General features: G+C 36.3%; 1 long non-coding RNA gene across 1 annotated transcript in view; it reads left to right on the top strand.

Annotated features, from left to right (window-relative positions):
* Positions 1 to 14,905, top strand: part of LOC127482976 (uncharacterized) — a 176,254-nt gene that overhangs the window by 70,014 nt on the left and 91,335 nt on the right. Inside the window, exons 2-3 of the long non-coding RNA XR_007908981.2 lie at positions 749 to 838; positions 2,816 to 2,872. This is a non-coding gene — a long non-coding RNA (uncharacterized lncRNA). The remainder of the gene's footprint in view (positions 1 to 748; positions 839 to 2,815; positions 2,873 to 14,905) is intronic.

The raw sequence follows: 14,905 nt of genomic DNA, 5'->3' as shown, positions 1-14,905 counted from the left end.
CAGCGCTGTGGCATAGGAAGCAAAGCTGCTACCTGCAGCACCTGCATCCTATATGGGCACTGGTTCCAGTTCTGGCTGCTCCACTTCTGATCCAGCTCTCTTCTATGGTGGGAAAGCAGTAGTAAACAGCCCAAGTCCTTGGACCCCTGCAACCATGTGGGAGACCCAGAAGAAGCTCCAGGCTCCTGGATTCGGATTGGCCCAGCTCTGGCTGTTATGGCCATTTGGGGAGTGAACCAGCAGATGGAAAATATTCTCTCTCTCGCTCTCACTCTCGCTTGCTCGCTCTCTCTCTCTATCTCTGCCTCTGCCTCGGCCTCTCTGTAAATCTGCCTTTCAAATAAATAAACAAATCTTAAAAACATGCACATAAATAAGAGCTCCAGAGTTAGGAGGATAATAAAAAAAAAATCGCTGTCATTGGAGACACTAGCAGGAATAGTTAGAATAAAATGAGAAATAACAAACCTGAATTCCTCGAGTTGAGAGTGGAATAATTGACAAAGGAAAATAAATAACATGCAAGAACCACTTTCCCAAAATGTTTGGCAGTGAAACAATAGATATATTCAGTGGTGATAAGTTAAAATCTCAGAATCAGAAAGAAGCATATAAAGGCTATCTGGCTGGTTTGTTTGTGCATATTTTTATGTTTATTTTCTTGTTTGTTTTATTTTGATGGGGAAGAATGCTTATAAAATAAGGACAAAATATTGAAGTATATATAGACAGAATTTTCTCTTTTTAGATTGATACTGCTTTGTTTCTGGATACACATTTGGGTTGATGATGTATTGAGAAGAAAGAACAAAAACTGGAAGGAGGAGACAGACAAAAGGTGAATTTTCATTAAAAAGTAGACTGACAAAAACAAGCGAGTAAATTGAGAAGGGAGGTTGAATAAGTAAATGTTGAAGTTTCAAGAATTGTTTATGTGAAGGGAAAGGAAGCTTAGAATATACAGCAGAAATTCTGAATATTGAAAAGAAATATTAATAAAATGGAAATTAATTGAATTGTGAAATAATATTACTTTTGTCAGATTTTCAAGTATTATGAGTATAGTTTTAAGCTTTTTTAGAAGCATGACATAACAAGATTATTCCAGGGTCGGGAACAGTCTTCTACAAGTTAGAGTAATATGATGATAGGAAAAATATAGAAAGGGAGTGAGATTGAAGTATCTACCCTCTTTCTCACCAAATATCAGTTAGATATGGCCCACAATAAGCACAGGTGAGAGAATGGTGACTCACAATGTTATTAAATGACAAGCCTGGTTTAGAATACAGGTTTTGGGTCCAGTGCTGTGGTGTAGCACGTGAAGCCACCACTTGAGGTGTCAGGATCTCATATGGGCACCAGTTCAAGTCCTGGCTGCTCCATTTCCAATTCAGCTCTCTGCTATGTCCTGGGAAATCAGTGGAAGTTGGCCCAAGTGTTTGGGCCCCTGCACCTGCATGGGAGACCTGGAAGAAACTCCTGGCTCCTGGCTTCAGATTGCCACAGCTCCAGCCATTGTAGCCATTTAGGGAGTGAACCAGCAGATGGAGGAACTCTCTCTCTCTCTCTCTCTCTCTCTTTCTCTCTCTCTCTTTCTCTCTCTCTTTCTCTCTCTCTCTTTCTCTCTCTCTTTCTCTCTCTCTCTTTCTCTCTCTCTCTTTCTCTCTCTGTCTCTCTTTCTGTAACTCTGCCTTTCAAATAAATAACCTTTTAAAAAAGAATATAGATTTTAAGAAAATAAATTAAAATTGACACTTTCTCATATCAAACCATTTTTCACTGTAAGAGAAAATTTCTGTGGGAATGACAGAACTAAGGCCATTGCTGGACTCAGAAAATTTCTTTTTCTTAAATTTTGAAAACAATAAAATAAAATTTTATATATCTGCCATAATTCCCAAATTTTATTCCAAAATTTAACTTTTCAGAAAGAATGATTGAATGAGAGGAATGACAATGAGCTTGAGTAGAGAAACTCTGGAGCTGTTTGTAATTTTCTTCAAAGCAAAGAGTTCTGAGAATATTCAGAGAATACAGAAATTTTTACTTATTTAAACATTCACATGGTTCTGACTGGGCTATGTTCTCAATTTCAAGCATTAATTTGTTTATTCTTTATATATCTGTATCTGTTTACCATTTCTTTTACAGAAAATAAGATTTGATTCTATTTCAAGCAAAGAAAATGTAATCAAGGGAATTGATTAGAAATGTAGGGAAACTAAATGAGGGTGAGTAAGGTATCGCAATTAGCAACAGTAGAAAGCTGCACTAGTTTTTGAGAGCAGACCAAAAGCAGAGGAAGAGAACTGGCAGAATTCAGACTCTGTGTCACCCAGAAGAAGCTCGAACAATGGAGGGCAGTTCATAGAACCAGTTTCCCTGTGTAGCTGCAGTCTCTGACCAGGAGGATGTGCAACCTAGAAGGACATAATTGTGTTTTCCCAAAGCATGTGTGTCGATGTCCTAACAGAAAGCACAGAATATGAGTTTACCTGGAGATACAATATTTACAGAGGAGTTGACAGTAAAATAAGATTATATGCCAACTCCTAACCCAGTATGATAAGAGTCTATAAGAAGGGGAGATAAGAGCAAAAACAATACATACACCAAGGGAAAGCTATCTGCAAGATGAAAAGAGACTTCTCAGATAAGACATTTAAACCTTCATCTAGGATTTTTAGCCTCCATTACTGTGAGTAAAGAAACATCCTGTTTAAGCCATCTGGTCTGTGGTATTTTGCTATGTTAGCCTTAGAAGTTTATTATAGAAGCAAGAGATAAACCTTGGGTTCTCCTTTTTTTCCAGTCCAACAGTCCTTTGCCATGGCCCAATTGGAAAATATTTCAGTTGACCTGGACACTGGTAAGTGTGGTTTACAGGATTAGATCCCCAGTGATAGTTATACAGAAACAACATACCATAATCTATTATACTACATTCTTATCCCTGCTTTATTTGAAATTTTCATTTTTTCTGTTCAAGAGAGAGAGGGAGAGAGAGGGAGAGACAGAGAGAGACAGAGAGAATTCCCATGTAGGGTGTCAGATGATAGCAGGAACTAGGACTATGCCATGCCAAAGGCAGAAACAAGGAACTCAGCTCAGGTCTCCCGTGTGGATTGCAGGGGCAAAACTACTTGAGCCATGACTGCTGTCTCCCAGAGTATGCATTAGCAGGGAAGCTGGAATTGAAGTGGACGTTGTGGCATGGAGACGGGACTCCAACCCAGGCACTTGCATATCGTATGTGTGCATCACAAGTAATGAATTAACCGCAGTGCCACACAACTGCCCCTCTTGCTTTATTTTAAAGAAATAGGTTTGAGACTCAGATAGATCAACCTACTCATGTAAGATTAGAGCTAGTTTGTGACTCTAAACATCCTGCGTGAGTCAACAGCTCTACTGACTTTCACGGTTAATGAGGTCTAGAGTTGATAAACATCGCTGGGACAATAGAATTCCTTTGCTACCTTTTTAAAATCATTTTCAGTTAAAATTAAACTTGAACTATAACATGGTTACATCAGAAAGTGAGTAAAATATAGAGCATCAAGGTTCTGTGTATGTGGTTTGTATATATCTATGTGTATGTGTTCATTCCAGGATGTGTTTTTGAACTAATTCAACTAAGTAAATTACCAACAACTGCTTTAAAAATATCTATATCACATTTAATGCCATGCCTTGCTTCTAATCTTTTATTTTTAATTGCTATGAAATGAAATATGCATTTGTTTACATTGAAACTATGTTTATGAGAACTTTACAGCAATTGGAAAGATTACTGACATCAGATGTCCTGCGGAGTAGAAATTATGTTGCTTAAATTGTTTCTAAGGAAATTGTGTAATTCCTTTCATTGGCTAACTAGATTAATAGATTATCACTTTTTTTCACATCTGTAGACACATCTGACTGAAATTCAACAGTTTTATTTTTACCAAAATATCTGGGAATTAGGCAGGAAACTAATAAATTAGTAATAATTATGTAAAACAGAACTAGGTTATTACATTTTTCTTTTACATCTGAAGAAGCAGTTTGTGTGGCTTACAAACAGAGCCATGATTTTAATTGTTAAATGTGTCATCTTGGGGCCGGAGCCGTGGCTCATGTGGTTAATCTGCCACCTGCGGCGCCAGCATCCCATATGGGCACCGGGTTCTAGTCCCGGTTGCTCCTCTTCCAGTCCAGCTCTCTGCTGTGACCCGGGAGGGCTGTGGAGGATGGTCCAAGTGCTTGGGTCCCAGCACCCACCTGGGAGACCAGGAGGAAGCACCTGGCTCCTGGCTTCAGATTGGCATAGTTCCGGCCATAGCACCCATTTTGGGGGTGAACCAACGAAAGGAAGACCTTTCTCTCTGTCTCTCTCTCTCTCACATTCTGTAATGCTGCCTGTCAAATAAATTAAAAAAATTTATAAAAAAATGTCATCTTGAATCCACTCTTCCATGATGTCTCATAATTAATCGAGATCTTCTAACTCATGAATGAGTGACAGTGTTATTACAAAATTCCAATAATTTGACATTTATATTTTAAACTATTAATGAGACATCTATAACATACACTAAATTCGGCCAGATCATTAAGTAACTATTCTTACTGTGTGATATGTTGTGCATATCAATGGAAAATTTTTCAGAGTATGTGCCCTAACTAATGTCATCACTGCTTCAGCTAGATCATCACTTTATAAATTGTACTTTTAAAAAAATGAGTGTCCAAAAAGTAAATAATTTTGATTGCTTGGTCAATTTTTTTCTGAAGCAGTTCTCTTCTGCAAGCATATAATTTGTAATATATCTTTAGTGTCCTACTTCCATTTAAAACTTTCAGACTCTGAAGAATTCAGGTAACTCTGTAATAACCTTGAGAGGAAAGCTCAAATGGTCTTTCATGTCTTAGGATCCTGAAGATGTATCACCATTTTAATAGAATATCTTGGTTGTTTTGCATAATTCATGGATCATATAAGACTTTAACAAGGAAAAATGCATAGTTTATATGATGTTTTGCTGGTATTCTGCATATTGATTGTCTATTATATTTTATGTCTTGATTGCAATATTTTTTCTGAAATAATTCACTTTTAAGTGGGAGAACTATAATACCAAGAGTGACTCAGAAATCTATATGCTAAAGGCTTATCATATTTGCATACTCTGATACTTTTTCATTTCAGATTTCAAAGCAGTCATTTCTAGATGCTATATAATTATAAGAGGTTAAAGACGCTCGCTTTTTGACAGAGCTCCATGATCTTAACATCAGTAACACTAGAAAAGCAATGATTTTTTAATCAATCCAGACACAAGCTAGAATATACACATCATTTAAAAGCAAAGTTTTAATAATACTTATTAATTGTTACATCCTCCAAATTAGAGTTACATTACAATGCAAGTAAATGTTAATACAACAAATGACAACATAACAAAATAATTTCTTTGGTGCATCTCCGGCTGTTGCAGCTGGAGTCAACCAGCGGAGGGAAGACCTCTCTTTCTGTCTCTCCCTCTTACTGTCTGTAACTCACCCTCTCAAATAAATAAATAAAATCTTTATAAAAAAATTAAAAAATAATTTCTTCATTTATATTTTATGCAAAATTTACTTTTAATGCTTTATTTAGAGGGGATGCTAAAACAACAAAGCAACTAATATAAAAATAAGTAAAATAACTTGCGCAACAATTGAGACCTTGAAAGTGAAATTTATATTTTTCATAATATAATATTACTCATTGACTAAGATAAATTTATTTGGGGCTGAAGCAACTACAGTTTCTTGCTCATTTTCCTAGGTTACATTGATACACAATATGTGAAACAGTGTTAAATCTATAATCATCTGTCCTGCTCTAGCTTGCATTTTCTAGTGTGAATATATTTGCTTTTTACTTTTTGAAATTTGATTTCAAAATGAATGTATGTTGAGTTACAGAAAATAGTCAGGTGTTAAATATAGACTTCATATAAGAAGATTCTGAGGGCCGGCGCCGCGGCTCAATAGGCTAATCCTCCACCTAGCGGCACCAGCATACCGGGTTCTAGTCCCGGTCGGGGCGCCGGATTCTGTCCCGGTTGCCCCTCTTCCAGGCCAGCTCTCTGCTATGGCCAGGGAGTGCAGCGGAAGATGGCCCAAGTGCTTGGGCCCTGCACCCCATGGGAGACCAGGAGAAGCACCTGGCTCCTGGCTTCAGATCAGTGTGATGTGCTGGCCGCAGCGCACGAGCCACAGCGGCCATTGGAGGGTGAACCAACGGCAAAGGAAGACCTTTCTCTCTGTCTCTCTCTCTCACTGTCCACTCTGCCTGTTAAAAAAAAAAAATTCTGAAAAGATAGATAATAGAACTTTTAAAAAGGTACATGTAATTCAACCTTCATTGAAAATTTATCTAAGTACATTTTACAGGTCAGCCAAGTGAATTGAGTCTGTATAAATGACCAAGTTAATTCATCTTGTGTCCACTACTCAGGAATAAGAAATGATTACTTCATCCATCAAAGAAAAGGCAATCATAAACCTATCCCTATCCCCTAATTTGTGCAAGTGGGCAGTAAGAAACTGTCCCCGTGAATACAGTTATTCTTTATCTTGTACAAAGTTGTTTGGTGTTTTTTCTTTGTTTACATATATTGCTAAGTAGATACATCTTGAAATAACATAATTATATGAATATGTGCAAAAAATGAGTAAATATGCAGCCCTAAATACGCTGCTGCCTTACTTTGCCCGTTTTAGCACATAATAAGTGCATATTTTGACCTTAGTACAAATTGTGATATGACAGTGATAATAGAAATATTAGAACTTAACACGAGGCTGGCACTATGGCATAGTAGGCTAAGCCTCCACCCACGGCTGCAGCATTCCATATGGGTGCCAGTTCATGTCTTGGATGCTCATCTTCCATTGCAGCTCACTGCTAATGACCTGGGAAAGCAGTAGAGGTTGGCTCAAACTGTCTGGGCCCCTGCACTGGCATGGGGGACCCAAAGGAAAGTCCTGGCTTCAAACTGGCCCATTGATTTGGGGAGTGAATCAATAGATGGAAGACCTTTCACTCTATCTCACCCTCTCTGTCTGTAGCTCTACCGCTCAAATAAATAAATCTTTAAAAATACATAAATAAAATAAATAAATAAAAAAGAACTTAACATGCCATGGTAAAACTACAAGCAATACCATTTTCAAAATAACTCTTTAAATTTTATATAAATAAACACATCCACAGTATTGGAAAAATTATTACTAAATCAATGAAACAGAATCTGTACTTCATTTGATGTACATTTGCTTTAAAGTAGTGATTTTAATCCAAAAATTAATATCTCTCTGGTTTTCCAAGTGGAAAAGTGTTACTGTCATCTGGTCGTTAGTGGCCTAGGATGCAGATCAACATCCTACAATGAACAGGGAATGCTTCAGCATACAAAGTTAATAATGCAGAGATTAGGAAGCTCTGTTTAAAAGAATCTGAATGTACATACTGCCCACCCTTTCAGAAAAGGGAGTCACTATGTGAAATAGGAAAACCTCTTCCCTTGAAAACTGTGTCCATTGTGCCTAGATGTTTATGTAATCTCGAAGTCAAACTGTATCTCTATTAAATCTCTTTGGTCTGTGCTAAGAAAAGAACAACTGAATGGCTCATTCAACCTTTTGATTAGGTGTTCATAAAATTGATTCATTGTAAATTGACGTTCTATCACTAACGAAGTATCAAGACTTAATTCTTGACAAGAGATTCTGCACTTGGATCAATGTGATGCTGTTGATATCTTGAAAATATTTCTGATTTTGGACAAGGAGTCCCGTATTTTTGTCATCTTCCTGTCCCTGAGTAAAGAGCCTCTCTCTTAGAGGGCATGTTAGGGAAAGGTGTGCATGAGGAGCTTCGTTTGTTCTGACAGGTGCTGGTAGAGAAGCTGACCCTGGGCCTGGCAGAGAAGCTCCATCACTGCTAGTGTCACATTCATCAAGTTAAAAAAGGATCGGCAATCTCAGCTATATCACTAATATAGCTACCGTATTGAAGGGACTTTCCTGATCTATTAATCTGTTTCCCATTACAATAATAAAATTCCTGAGGAAGGTACTTAGTAAAGAAAAGAGTTTTATTCAGCTCATAATTCTAGATGTTTGGTAACCTGGTGCTTGATTGGCTCAGCTTTCATGATTTCCTTGTGGTAGGTGACATCACAGTAACAGAGCACTTGTTGTCAGATAGCCAGACAGGAAGCAGGCATGCTACAGGGATCTCACACTAACTAGGTTAGTCTGCTCTGAAAGCACAGTGTCAGTGGCCTAACAATTTTCCACTAGACCCCACCAGTGTCACACTGATGATCAATCTTTCTACACATCACTTTTGTGGAACACATTTAAATTTTGTAAGAATTCTAGAATTCAATTTGAGGCCAGCGCTGTGGAGTAACAGGTAAAGCCACCATGGCATCAGTTTGAGTCCTAGCTGCTCTATTTCCGATTCAGCTCTCTGCCATGGCCTGGGAAAGCATTGGAAGTTGGCCCAGGTCTTTGAGCCTCTGCACCTGCGTGGGAGACCTGGAAGAAGCTGCTGGCTCCTGGTTTTGGGTCAGCTCCAGCCGTTGTGGCCATCTGGGGAATGAACCGGGACATGGAAGACACCCTGCCCCTCCCCCGTCTCTTTCTCTCTGCCTCTGCCTTTGCCTCTCTGTAACTCTGCATTTCAAATAAATAATCTAAAAAATCAATTTTTTCACAATGAAAATTCATTCATTTTGGGTCAATAGTCCCAAAGGCTGACTCAATCCAACCTCACTCAGAGTCCAAAATCTGATTATCTTCTAAGTCTTAAGGCAAACTATCTTAGTCATTTGAAAATCAGGGAGTCACATATTTCTAAGACAAAATAGCAGGGCGAGGATAAGGATAAACATTCTTATTCAAAAAAAGAAATAGGGAAGTAGAAACGAGTACATATCCCAAAGTAAGACCAAAGCACTGTAAGGGCAAGTATTGAATTATAAAGTGTGTGTGTGCGTTTGTGTGTGTGTGAGAGAGAGAGGGAGAGGCAGAGAGAGAGAAAGAAAGAGACAGAAAGAGAGAGATCAGAGAGATCACATGATGAAGCAAGAAGCCAGAACATGACTCAGGCCCACACAAGTACTTTCATCCCTTCTATGAGCCTACCTCCAGTGGCTTAATTAATTAATTTTAAGAAATCTGCCTCTTAAGGCTCCCACCACTTCTTAACATTTCCATATGGAAGACAAAACTACCAACACATGAAATAAACATATCCAAATCATAACACCTAAATTTTGCAGAATCATTAAAAATATTCCTGACCTTTTTTGGCTTGTACAGGCAGCAACAGCCTCTTAGCTTCCCTACCCTCAATTAATTACAACCAAAATTTTTTCTCAAGACCTTAACAAGTAACACTTTGGAAACAAATTGCTACTGATTGCAAACTACTACCTTGGACTGATACCTTGTGATTCTTCTATTTATTTTCCTACCTCCAGAGCAGAAAGAAATATAGATAAACAGCAGATGCTCCAATCCATCTGGACATAGGTCACCTTTCCTAGTTATATCAAAATCAAATCAATTATGAGAGTTTAAAGGGATGTTATTACTAATTATAGCTGGAAATCCAAGTTTAACCAATACTATGGTGGCCAATGGAGAAAATTTGTCACATTACATATGAGCTATGTACAACCAAAAATGTTTGATACAGGGCAGAGACAGAGTGCCAAATGTAAAATGAATAAAGGGGAACCAGTGTTTTGGTTTATTGAGTAAAGCCACCAACTGCGGTGCTGATATTCTATATGAGTGCGAATTCATGTCCTGTCTGCTCTACTTCTTATCCAGCTCTCTATTATAGCCTAGGAAAGCAGTGGAAGATGGCCCAAGTCTTTGGGCCCCTAGAGCCATATGGGAGACCTGGAAGAAGTTCCAGTCTCCTGGATTCAGATCAGCCTAGCGATGGCTGTTGAGGCCATTTGGGGAGTGAACCAGTGGATGTAAGAACTCTTTCTCTCTGCCTCTTTCTCTGTAACTTTGCCTTTCAAATAAATATGTACCTCCTTTTAAAAAATGCTTGAAAGGAGCAATATAGTACTTGCTCTTTGGGTCACACATTCCGTATGTGCATCTATTTTAGACTTCAACTTGTTAAACTACTTAGTTTCAATGATATGTGGTTATTTTAAAATTTACCATATATGGGTGAAATGGCTATTTTTCCATTTGATTATAGTTTATAGTCCTTGCCTAAATTACCAGTGAACTAGGGTTTTTTTACTTTTTATTTCTTGAATTCTTTATAAAGTGAAGTATTAAGCTCTTGGCTGCAATGTCAATTAAAAATACATTATCTCTTTTTAATTTCTTCATGTAGGTACTAATTGCTATAAACTTTAAGGGTCTAAATCTATAACCTGATATCACGAAATTACTAAAGTAAAACATGGGAGAAACTCTGCAAGATATTGGCATAAGCAAAGATTTTTTTGGAAAAGACTCCAGATGAACAGAGAGTAAAAGCAAAAAATAGGTAAATGGGATTACATCCAAATAAGAAGCTTCACAGGGAAAGGAAACATTCAACAAAATGATAAGACAACCCAGAGAATGCCAGAATATTTACAAACTACGCAGCTGAAAAGCATTTAATATCCAGGAACTATAAAGAGCTCAATAAACTCAATAACAACAACAACAAAAAAGAATCTAGTTAAAAAATAGGCAAGGTCTGGCATTGTGGTACAGTAGGATAACCTGATGCTAACAGCACTAGCATCCCATATGGGTACCAGTTTGAGTTCCTAGTGATGTGCTGCTAATCCAGTTCCCTACTAATGTGACTGGAAAAATAGTGAAAGATGATCCAAGTCCTTATGTCCCTGTCACTGACTTATGAGACTAGAAGAAGCTCTTAACTTTGACTTGGCCTCGCCTAGGCAGTCTCTCTCCCCTTCTCTATCTCTTTGTAACTCTGCCTTTCAAATAAATAAATCTTAAAAAAAAAGAAATGGGCAGAAGACATGAACAGGCATTTTTCAAAGTATGAAATACAAATGGCCAAGAGGCACATGAAAAAATGCTCAGGATCACTAACCATTAGGGAAACACAAATAAAAACCACAATGAGGTTTCACCTCACCACAGTTAGAATGGTTATCATTCAAAAATAAATAAATAAATAAATAAATAAATAAATAAATAAAACTGGTGAGGATGTAGAGGAAAAGGTACTCTTTAATACTGTTGGTGGAAAGGTAAACTAACACAACCATTATGGAAGACAGTGTAGAGATTCCTCAGAAATATGAAAATTTTTCTACCATACGGCCCAGCCATCCCACTTCTGGGATTTTACCCAGAAGAGATGGAGTCAGCATGTGAAAGAATTACTTGGACCCCATATTTATTGCAGCTCAAGTCAGAATAGCTAAGATGTGAAGTCAAACCAGATGTAGATCATCTGATGACTTGATGAAGAAAACATGGTATGTATACACAACAGAATATTACTCAGCCATAAAAAATTTAAATTCTTTCTTTTGTGGCAAAATGGTTAAAAGTGGAGATCACTATGCTTAGTGAAATAAAACAGTCCAAGAGAAAAATATCATGTGATAGTTAATATAGAATACAAAAACTGTATAAAATTGAAACTGATATATTATAATTTAATTTGTGTTTTCAATTCTTGTCTATACTCCTGTAGAACAATGGTACTTCTACATCTTACTTTTGAACATTATGATTAGTGGAGAATTAAGCTGTGATTATAAAGGTAGTTGAAATTAACTTATTTCAAAAATTTAAAGAGAAAAAAAAAGAAAAGAAGGAAGGAATGAGATTGGGGAGGAAGGGAGGCTGGAAAAGTTGTATGATTATATTCTTAGAATTATATCTACAAAATATATTATATCTGGTCTGTTTATATTAATATTTTTAAATGTTATCTCAAAAGGGAGAATGGGAGGGAGAAAGGGAAGGATGAAGGAAGGAAGGAAAGAAGGAAGGAAGGAAGGTAGGAAGGAAGGAAGGAAGGAAGGCAGAAATGAATATCTACATTTGTAGAATTGTATCTATGAGTTGGCTGGAATTAGTACTCTTTGTACTAATATTATATTAACATGCAAAAATAAAGCATATTAAAATAAAAGGATACAATCTTCTAACTCTTGATATTTGCTTCTTGAAGCCATTCAAATATGGTGGAATTTCTGTTAAGATGCACTCAGATTTCATATAACTCCTTGGTTCACTTCTAAGTGTAACATATTTTCTCTGCTAATCTGCTTTGAATGAACTATCTAAGATGAACTAAAATGCTGGTAGAAATTTTTGATATAGTGTTTTCCAAAAAATTAACAGACATAAAATTTATACATATTTAGTTATGCTACATAATGTTTTAGGATATGTATACATGATGTAATATAGAGTAATTTATCTATCTCTTCAGAATTTAACATTTTAACATTTTGTGATGAAACACACTATTTATATCTTCTAAAGTTTTTAAAACTTTACCATAGCCTATGGTAACCACCATTAAACTTTAAGTTCTACCAGGTGACCTTTTCTTTTTTTTTTTTTTTTTCCCAGAATCCATATATGAGTGACATGTAATATTTTCTGCTCCTGGCTTGTTTCACTTAACATAGTGACCTCCAGATTCATCTATATTGTTGCAAATGACATAATTTTGCCTCCTTTTATGTATGAGTGGAATACCAATATATGTACAGGCTACATTTTCTTTATTCATTCATCAGTACATGGGCATTTAAGTTATTTTCATTTCACGGCTATTGTGCATAGTGCTACATTAACCATTGGAGTGCAAATGTGCATTTCACATACTGACTTCATTTCCCTGATTTGATATGGAGAATAGGGAACTCTCAACAATTTTTGGTGCCATTGTGGAAAATGAAGTAGAGGTTCCTCAAAGCAGTAATAATAGATCTACTGGGTGATATAGCAAACCCACTAATGAATATATATCTATAATGCCTTGTGTATCATACTGTGATGGTTAACTTTATGTCTCATCCTGCCTGTGCTATGAAGTATCAAGATAAAACATTACTTCTTGATGTGTTTATGAAAGTATTTCCAGATGAGATGAGAATTTTAACTGGTGGACTCTGTAGATCTCTCTTCCCAGTGTGAGGAAGCATAATGCAACTTACTGAAGTCCCAAGCAAAAAGCAGAGGAAGGAGAAAAGGACCAATTTTTGCCTCCTGCTTGAGATAGGGCGTCATCTTTTGCCATGGACCATTGGATTCCCTGGTTTTCAGGCCTTTGGACTTGTATTATAATTATGCATTTGGATTTTCCTGGGTGTTCAGCTATGAGGTGGACTTCTCAGTCTTTATAATCATATCATCAATCTATCTATCATCCATCTGTATATCTATCTATCTATCTCCTCTTGATTCTATTTGTTCGGAGAACACTAATAATATACTTACCCAATAATAAATACAAAGTTACTTAAAAATTTCTGTGAAAAATAATATAATGAAAAAATATATATTGATTTGAAAATTATTTGTTCCAAAATAACTTTATCTTTTAATTATATTTTCCACAAACTAAAGTATTATTTGTTTGTTTGTTTATTTACTTGAGAGTGAAGAGAACATTCCTGCTGAATCATTCCCTGATAGAATACAGTGGCCAGGGAGGGGCTGGGGCTGAAGTTGAGTACCAGGAACACAATCTAGGTCTCTTACTGTGGGAAGCAGGAAAACAATTCCTTGAGTTATCACTGCTACCTCCTGGCATCTGCATTGGCAAGAAACTGGAGTCAGGAGTCAGAGCTGAGAATCAAATCCAGGTACTCTGAGGTGGCCTATGGGTGGCCTATGGGTGGCCTATGGGTGCATAAACACACACCCCTGTGTCATCTTATTGAGCTACCTTTATATATGTATTATTGTTTTTCCTTTAAATCTTAATCTCTAGAGCTAGCTATTATTGTCAGTAGAAGGCCAAATATATGCTGCAGTAAAATGTTATTGATTTACAAAATAGCCTGTGAATAAAAAATAATATTTGGTAAAGCACATATTTACCTGCATAATGTGAGAGCACTGACAGCAATGAAAATATTTTCAAAAACATGATACTAGGTATGACTATAGCTTTACTTGCATATTTGCTCTGGCTCAACAATTTAAAGCATGAAAAAAGTTATTTTCATCCAAACAATTCTGTTGGCTTGTCAGTAAAGAGAAACTTTAGCTAGTATGAGAAAATATTAAAACATTGCTTTGTTAGAAAAGTATTTTAATATTTTATATTAGTAGCAAGGAAAAAATATTTATGAAAGTCTTAGGATGATTTTTCTGCAAATACAACTCCCTTTGTATCTTCATCACAGTAATAAAATTCATTTTAGGTGTACTATAATTAAACTTACTTTATCTGGTTTTTGTTCATCATACTACAATTTCTAATAAAAATATAAACTGTTCCTGTTACTGTCATATTATTTTTCAGAAGGTTGATATTTTAGCATGTCTTGAAGCCTGGACAATGAAATTAAATCTTAACAATTCTAAATTTAGTTTCATTTAGCTTAATATTTGGATCTAGCTGCAAGTGATATTTATCAAATTCTCTATTTTTTTAACTTTGCTATCACATGAAAACTTGATTCTTTAACTGGAATGTATACAGCAAATAATATTCAGTAGTTTGAATGCACTGTACTTGGGAAAATACTGTGTTTTCAGCCAGGCCAGGCTAACTAATCTCACTTTCTATTTGTAGTCATAAATAAAGTCAAATAAATCATTCTCATTGCCCAGCAGGTCTATTTTATTTATTTTAGTCCATTCATATTCTTACTCTTTAAGTGAT

Source organism: Oryctolagus cuniculus, chromosome 4 (genome assembly GCF_964237555.1).
Source record: "Oryctolagus cuniculus chromosome 4, mOryCun1.1, whole genome shotgun sequence".
Lineage (NCBI taxonomy): Eukaryota > Metazoa > Chordata > Mammalia > Lagomorpha > Leporidae > Oryctolagus > Oryctolagus cuniculus.
This window is presented reverse-complemented; position numbering and strand designations above follow the sequence as displayed.